Raw genomic sequence first — 8,811 nt, 5'->3', positions numbered from 1 at the left:
ATGAGAGAACTTCTCACACATTTGAAAAGTGAAGCTTACACAGAGCTGTCTAAATGGGAGACAAAACTCCTTGACAACCTGACACAGTACTTCAATAAAACAGAGGGTCATGTCTATCTAGTGGAACAATACAGAGAGGACTTTGCAAACAGTGCAAAGAGCCTTAGACGAGAAATGGAGCGCTCTGTACTTAAACAGCTCACAGCAGCATCTGACATCAGACCGGGAATGACAAAACTTGAGGAAATCAAGGAGAACCACACAAAAGAATTAGAGGAGAGAGTAAGTGGACTGATTGAGCAATGTCGGGAGAAAAAAGTCCAGATGAAAGACAAAGAGCTTGACAAAGAGTTTGATAAGATGTGGATTCAAATGGTAAATGAACTATCCTTTCCTGAACAAAAGGCCACAGATGTCATCACAAGTGTGTCCCACCACCTGAGACAAAATCTAGAACGTAAGGGGAGTCATGTTTGTGAATTATTAAGTGAAAAAAACCTGAAAGATTGTGGACTGGAGCCTTTTACATACACAGGGACACAATGGGTCGAGAAGGCTAAACACACACTCAGCATCTTCTTCAATATTAAAGATCATGTGAAGACTTTGCAAAACCTAGCTGATCATATCATAAAGGACTGCACACAGTTTGTGACTGAAAAACTGGAAAAAAAGAACGATTACCATGAGACTTACATCCAGGAGATCCTACACATGATTGATGAGAAGCTGCAAAACAATCAGGATGTTAAGAAAGAGAGAGAGATTGAGTTTGAAGTTTCTCTGAAACAGCACATGTGTGGATGTGCAGCCAGAGAGTTTCAGAAACTGCATGAAGATTTCATACAAATGAATGATCCAAAACAATGTCTGAATCAAAACAAAGAAAAGTTTCGAACTGATTTTAAAGATGTGTTCCATGACCGAGACCAGTGCCAGAAGAAGGCAGAAGAATTCACCAACAGCTGCTTAAAGCCTGCAGTGGAAGACTTTGTCAACCGTTCCTTGGGTCCTGATATCATTGGTGAAATGTTGACAAGCCAGAAGTTCAGCACACGCATGTCCTTCCAGTATTCAGTTTTACTGGATTTGTTCTCAAAGGATGACTTTAAAACCTATCAGAGCTATATTTGCTCATATGAGAAGTATGTGAAGAAATGGATACTCGATCAAATAGTGGAGCGCTTCTCAAATCAGTCTACGTTGTTTAAGTTTGAGGATCATCATCTCCAGTCAAGTGTCAGAAGCATAAATAACGCCATCAACAAAGCTAAAACAGAAAAGAGTGGCGACTTGAAGACATTTGTTAAAAATGTCTGTCAGGAACTTGGTGATAAACTGGTCATTTCCCAGGATGCTTTTGGTGCTTTCATGATCCTGAACAAGGCAGACCAGGAACAGTTTGCTCACTGGCTCACAGAGTGTGTGAAAGACATGGCGAACGCTCTTGGAGAAAAGTTTAAACGCACTAACATCAAAATGAAACTAAAAGAACTTGATGTGAATCCTCAGAATGAGCTTTTCACCAAACTGATTGGATGTGGTCATCAGTGTCCGTTCTGCAAAGCACCTTGTGAGGCAGGAGGAAGATCCCACACTGAGCACTGGACTTCACTACATCGGCCACAGGGTCTGGGTAGATTCTCGCCGCATGAGACAAGAAAACTTGTCACTGACATATGCTCTTACTCTGTGATCAGTGACAAACGTTTTCGCTGCAGTGAAACAAATGGTGAATGGCACCCTTACAATAGGTACAGAGATGTTTTCCCAGACTGGAGAATCGCTCCAGATGGAAGTCTTCAGGCATCAGACTACTGGAAATATGTACTGGCACAGTTCAACAAGCAGTTTGCTGAAGCATATAAGGCAGAGCCTGCTGATATTCCTCAAATGTGGAAATGGATCACTTGTGAGCAAGCAGAAGCAAGCATCAAAGAGTCATTTAACATCAAGTAAGAGACTTCATGCTTTGAGATTACAGAGGTGCACGTCCTCCTCACATGGATATTTAGATCTTCTGAAAAGACTGAAGATATTATCAGTACACAGTGATTTTACCACTAAGGCTTACAGGAGGAAAATAGAAGAACATCACTGCAATCAGTGCTCACTTTTACCTGAGATCACATTTAACATATTTAATAAATGATAATCTGTTTTGACTCTGTTTATGTTGAGGACACCATAAATACTATTTTGATACATTGAGTCAGTGTACATGTTAGGTGCATTTAGTATGTTTCTAATATGCACATCACATTGTTTCTAGTTTGATTAAATCAGACTTTGAATTCATGTTTTTGTGGAACAGATGAATGCCATTATATTGTCACTGAAAAGATGTGCACAGTTAATCAAATGTTTTCTTTTATTTAGTGTTTCTGTCAAACATTTATATTGTTTTAAACACCACTCAGTCTTTATGTGGTATTGTCAAAATAGGACGGACCAGTTTTTTATTATTATCTTATTAAGTATGGTATGTGATTGTTTACTCGAAAGTAAGAATTCATTAGTTTTTGTTTCTGTGAATTATCTGATGCAAAATATTCATTTTCAATGTATCAAAAGATCATTCAGTCTAAATGCCAACATGTAGGTTTTACAAGTTTTGCTTTCCTTCTCTTCTTTCTAGTTGAGTATAATATCCAATTGTGTCACTCAAAATTTTTAAATGCGTTTGTTTTCAATTAAGTATCTGGTTCCAAATATAAAAATGTTTTATGTCTTTTATTCTGAATATAGAATGTTTGTTTTTTGGTTCTGCAACGTATCAAATGACATATTTACACATGTAATCACCTTTTATATGTTAAATATGTAATTCCTGGAAACAGTTCCTCTATGGTGTAATAACTGTTACTGTTTGATCTTGTAGTTTATATCACTAACTGAAGTCAGAACACAAATACATTTATCGTTCTTAAGTTTTCTTTGTGTAATTTTAATGTTTTAATATTTCTCTAACATGCTGTTCAGTTGATAAAGGCTGTGATTTATTCTGATGTTAGTGTGATGTTGACAGAAGTAAACTGGTGGTGGGACCATAACACATCACTGACATTAATAAATATCCATATAAAGATGTTAAACATGATGTTTCCTCATCTTGTTAATCAGTTTGTTCAGAGGATGTTACAGAACTGAACTCAGACACAAATATTCTGCTCAACTTTCACACTTCAGCCATGAAATCTAATGGACTTTCATTTGATGTATATTATAATCAATATATGTGATTATATATTATAGACCCTTGTGTCTTCATGTGTATTCATGTCTAATGACTAGTTATAATATGTCTGAAGACCCTGACCATGTGGAAACATGTTGATCATTTCATGTTGTACTTTTATTTTTTATTTTGAGTGATTGAATGTATTTACAGTATATATTGGGACCAGAGGGTAGTGTGAGTGGTGACTGGTAGCTGGAGAGGTACCAGTCATCCTCCTGGAAACTACCTAACTGATCACTGTGCTGTGCATGTTAATCCATATCAATGCATGTCTATATATCATGACTGATGCAGTTTTCTGTCAAATATTAATAAAGTTTCTGCTTGAAATGAGTTTGCTCAGAGTGTCTTCACTGGATCATCAGCAGCTTTTGGAGTCTGTTGAACTTTCTGCTAAACTTTCTTCAATAAATGACAATTTGTCTTTGTTATACCATTTTATTTCATAGACTTAGTCCTAGCCTCACTAGAAACACTCATATATATTCACATGTATACATAAAAAATAGTGTATACACTTGAAATTAAAATTCTGAATATGTTGATGTGTTGAATCATTGAATATAAATCAGTCTAATAAAGTTCAGGTCAAACACAATATAACTTGTGATGTTTAGTATTTGATATCAAACATTAAATAATTGGAGGACGTAGAGACAGAAACTCACCACCTTTTGGTAATGTTTCCTTTCATGTTTCAGTTGGACCTTGAGACATGATCAGCCAATCAGAAAACACTCCTATTATTATTTTGTTTAACAATAATTGTGTTGTCTTCCTGTCGACAGCTTTTTGTCATTCTGGGTAAAAAATGAAAACCTTTTTGTTTTCCAATTTTTTGGTTTTTCTACACTGTTTTGAAGCTTTTTTCCACAATTCTTTTGTCACTTTTTCCAATGTCTGCCGATTTTAGTGTTTTTTTTAAGTTTGTGTAGTTTTTTTATCAAGATTTGAAACCTTTTCTGACTTTTTCTGGGACTTTTTTTCCAAGTTCTTTTTCTGATGTCTGTCGGGTTTTTTTTTTTTTTTTTTTTTAAGCATTTCTGTCACTTTTTTCAACCTATCAATTTTTTTTTCAAATATAAAATCTAATAAAATACCCTGATCATTTATTTTACACTAAACAACATTGTATGGAATCATCCACATTATTTTTTTTGGACAATTTGTTGAAAGAAACCCACAGTTTTGATAAAGACAACAGGAGGGATAAATACAGAAGAGAATCAGTTTGGGAGTCTGATAACTGATGATGTGAAACAAAGTTTATTATCCAATCAGAAAGAGGATTTGAACATGTTTTATTTGGTGACTCCTTTTGTATCAGTGAGTTTCTCTGTTTCTATTTAGTATTTTATTGGTTGTTATGCTAATTATGTTTCATTGTTTTAAACTGGGTTGTTATTAAAAAGTGTCATTTAAATCTCTGATCTCCAACTTAACCTGCTCCCGACCAGAGACCAGAGGCCTGGACTACGAAGCAGGATCAACATGTCCTGGATCTCTTTCAGTAATCCGGCTTCACTAACCCTAACAAGTGTGGTCCGGATAACCTGTACTACGACGCTGGTTATCAACTAGTTCAGTCAACTCAGGGTTTCCCAATCCAGCAGCGCGCGCATTCACATAAAAGAGGCGGGGTTTACACAGCACGATCAATCGCAAACATCTACCAAAGCCGCATGTTATATATAGGAAGAGCAAACTATAATTCTACATAAATATGAAGGACACAGACACGGTTTTACAGGGAAAACACAATACAGTCGCTGCTTCCTGAAACAGGAAGGAAAGCTGGCAAAAAAAAAATAGCCGCCGCGCTGTAGATCTGGGGTCGGCAACCTTTTTGATATGAAGTGCCCTTTTCAAAATTTCTTGTTTATTAGTGTGCCATGTTAACATTAATTTTTTTTTATGACATCACATCAAAATGTAATATCCAGGGAATCTGTAATAATCAGGACCTTGTAATTATTATTATTATTGTATATTATTATTATGGAAACATGGTTTTAGTATGCAGTCCTGATTGGTGGAAAATGGGCTGACAAAAATATCACTGTCAAAGAGCCTGAAGGAAAAGTTGTGGAAAAGCCCAGCTTTAATGACGGATGGACTGATAAGCAGGTCCTGTATGTCTCATTTTCAATGAAACGATGCTGTGGCAAAATAATAACACAACCAGCATCATTATCAAGAATGAAGAACATAACGATTGCGTCATTCACGTGCATATTAAGTAGCCACATGTATTTGTTTTGGTCTTATAATGCGTCCATATATACTGCTCCAGCGGTGAGGATGGTTTCTTCAGACAGCTTAAGTTTATAAGAATTTGTCCAAATGTCAAGATTCCCTGCAAACTAAGAAAAATAGACTACAAACCGACAGCTTTTCTTTTAGCTTGTTTTGTAAAAATTAGCTATTTGCAGACTAGAGTAGAGCTGTGTTTGCGTAAAACAGCGCGGTGGACTAGAGTGGACTGAGCAGACAGAGCAGATTGAAATATCGCTTTCTACATGTTGATGCCGGTCTACACAGCTGAGTGAACTGATAAGTTTTGACTTTTAACTCCCGAAGGTTTAATTGTAGCCTCGTTACAGTAACGAGACTAGCGTTAGTTCATCTGCCCCAGCGGCCGTCGGTAATCCTCTTTGTATTGTTCCCAGTCAGAGATATGAGTCGATCAAACTACCGTAAATAACAGGTCGCGCACAGGCGCCCATTTATGTTTTCCTCCGTGGGTGCTCACACAACTAACTGAGTATTGATTGGTCAGTAGGTGGTGCTTTAACACTGAGTATTGATTGGTCAGTAGGTGGTGCTTTAACACTGAGTATTGATTGGTCAGTAGGCGGTGCTTTAACACTGAGTAGTGATTGGTCAGTAGGTGGTTTAACACTGAGTATTGATTGGTCAGTAGGCTGTGCTTTAACACTGAGTATTGATTGGTCATTGATTGGTCAGTAGGCGGAGCTTTAACACTGAGTATTGATTGGTCAGTAGGTGGTGCTTTAACACTGAGTATTGATTGGTCAGGCGGTGCTTTAACACTGAGTATTGATTGGTCAGTAGGCGGAGCTTTAACACTGAGTATTGATTGGTCAGTAGGCGGTGCTTTTACACCAGTTGATCTCTGATCTCCAACTTAACCTGCTCCCGACCAGGTTAGGTGTTCAGCATGAGTTACCACGGCGATTGAACCCGGTAACACCTTGGTGTGAAATTGTACGTGTTTGTGTCACGGGACATACCGAACATCCTGTACCAAAAGGTTTCAGGATGAATACCGTTACAGCCCTAATTGATAAATTGTAACATGACACAAACTGCAAAAGGTCAGTTCAGATTGTTCACTTGTGTGATTTTGAAATGTTGAGACACATGCTGCCTTCACTTGAAACACAGTAAACACAGTCCCACTTGTACCAATACACCAGTTTACCTGCACGTTAGTTTGTTTTAGCTAGGGATAGTATCCTAGATGTATTTATCCAGAGGCCTGAGGCCTGTACTACTAATCCAGATCAACATGTCCTGGATCTCTTTCAGTTATCCGGCTTCACCTAACCTAACAACCACGGTCCAGCATAACCTGTATTACGACGCTGGTTAACAACTAGTTCAGTCAACCGAGGGTTTCCCAATCCAGCGGGGCGCGCGTTCACATAAAAGAGGCAGGGTTAGTTCACCACGACCAATCACAAACATCTACCAGAGCCGAATATTTTAAACAAGAAGAGCGAACTATAATTGTATATAAATATGAAGAACACAGACACGTTTTACAGGCAAAATGCAGGAAGGAAAGCTGGCAAAAAAAGCTGACGCTGTTTTACGTAAATCGCAACGCTTATCCTATACTTTGAAATATATACAATGGACCAATAGACCCCGTTGCTCTGGACGGAGACCAGTGAAGGATATTAGAAGCACTTTTCCGGTGATCACTTGCTTTACTGCGCAGCCTCCAACTGACAGAGACAACGTAGATGTGACGTGAGCAACGTGTCTGAAAGTGTGAAGTCTTCTGGTAGCTGTGAGAGAGAAATCTCAATCATTCCCAATCTCACAGAGACGGAGAGTGTAGGTATATGTAAGGAGATAACATAGACACAGGCTAATTACTGATCACTAACATGCTAGTTAACATTAGTAATTACTGATCACTAACATGCTAGTTAACATTAGTAATTACTGATCACTAACATGCTAGTTAACATTAGTAATTACTGATGACTAACATGCTAGTTAACATTAGTAATTAAACCTAAACAGATAATGGAAGTCCAAACTGCCTGTGAGCTTCTCCTGTACTATACAGTAATTCCTCTACTGTGTGACAGTAAGTCTCGTGGTTATGACCCAATCGTTAGCCTATTGTTATAAAAGCGTCGGAGCCATAACGTGAGCTACAAGGTAATGGAGCCTTTTATACATTGTCATGTTTCTCTAGAAATAAACAACGGACAACTAGAGTCTTTAAACGCTTCAGATGTAAAGTTATTCGCAGTCAAGTGACGTAAAAAAAAAATGGCGGTCAGTGTAATGCTAACAAGAGGTGATCGCTTCGTAGCAACAAAATGGCGCCATTGGATCGCCCTTGATCCTATCACCATCACTTCCAGTGATGTAGTCTACTGAGTATTGATTGGTCAGTAGGCGGGGCTTTAACACCGCCTACTGACCAATCAACTCTCAGTGTTAAAGCACCGCCTACTGACCAATCAATACTCAGTGTTAAAGCACCGCCTACTGACCAATCAATACTCAGTGTTAAAGCCCCGCCTACTGACCAATCAATACTCAGTGTTAAAGCACCGCCTACTGACCAATCAATACTCAGTGTTAAAGCTCCGCCTACTGACCAATCAATACTCAGTGTTAAAGCACCACCTACTGACCAATCAATACTCAGTGTTAAAGCTCCGCCTAGAGACCAATCAATACTCAGTGTTAAAGAAGGAGAGAGAAAATCAATAGGTCGAGAGATAGAGAGAGACCGAGAGGGAAGACCAGGAGAGAGAGAGGAGAGAGAGAGAGAGAGAGAGAGAGAAGGAAAGAGAGGGAGACAGAGAGAGAGAGAAGGAGAGATAGAGAGGGAGAGAGAGAAGGAGAGAGAGGAGAGAGAGAGACAGAGAGAGAGAGAACTAAAGTAACTAGTAACTAAATCTGTAACAGATGAATGTAGAGAGAGAACTAAAGTAACTAGTAACTAAAGAAACGGATGAATGTAGACAGAACAAAGAGACTAGTAACTAAAGCTGGAACAGATGAATGAGCGGAGTAATTAAAGTAACAGAACTAAAGCTGTAACAGATGAATGTGGTGGAGTAACTAAAGTAACTAGTACCTAAATCTGTAACAGATGAATGTAGTGGAGTAACTAAAGTAACTAGTAACTAAAGCTGGAACAGATGAATGTAGCGGAGTAACTAAAGTAACTAGTAACTAAAGCTGTAACAGATGAATGTAGTGGAGTAACTAAAGTAACTAGTAACTAAAGCTGGAACAGATGAATGTAGCGGAGTAACTAAAGTAACTAGTAACTAAAGCTGTAACACATGAAT

This window comes from Perca flavescens, chromosome 16, assembly GCF_004354835.1.
Source record: "Perca flavescens isolate YP-PL-M2 chromosome 16, PFLA_1.0, whole genome shotgun sequence".
In the NCBI taxonomy this organism is placed as follows: domain Eukaryota; kingdom Metazoa; phylum Chordata; class Actinopteri; order Perciformes; family Percidae; genus Perca; species Perca flavescens.
The sequence above is the reverse complement of the archived record's forward strand: the minus strand, read 5'-3'. Positions refer to the sequence as shown.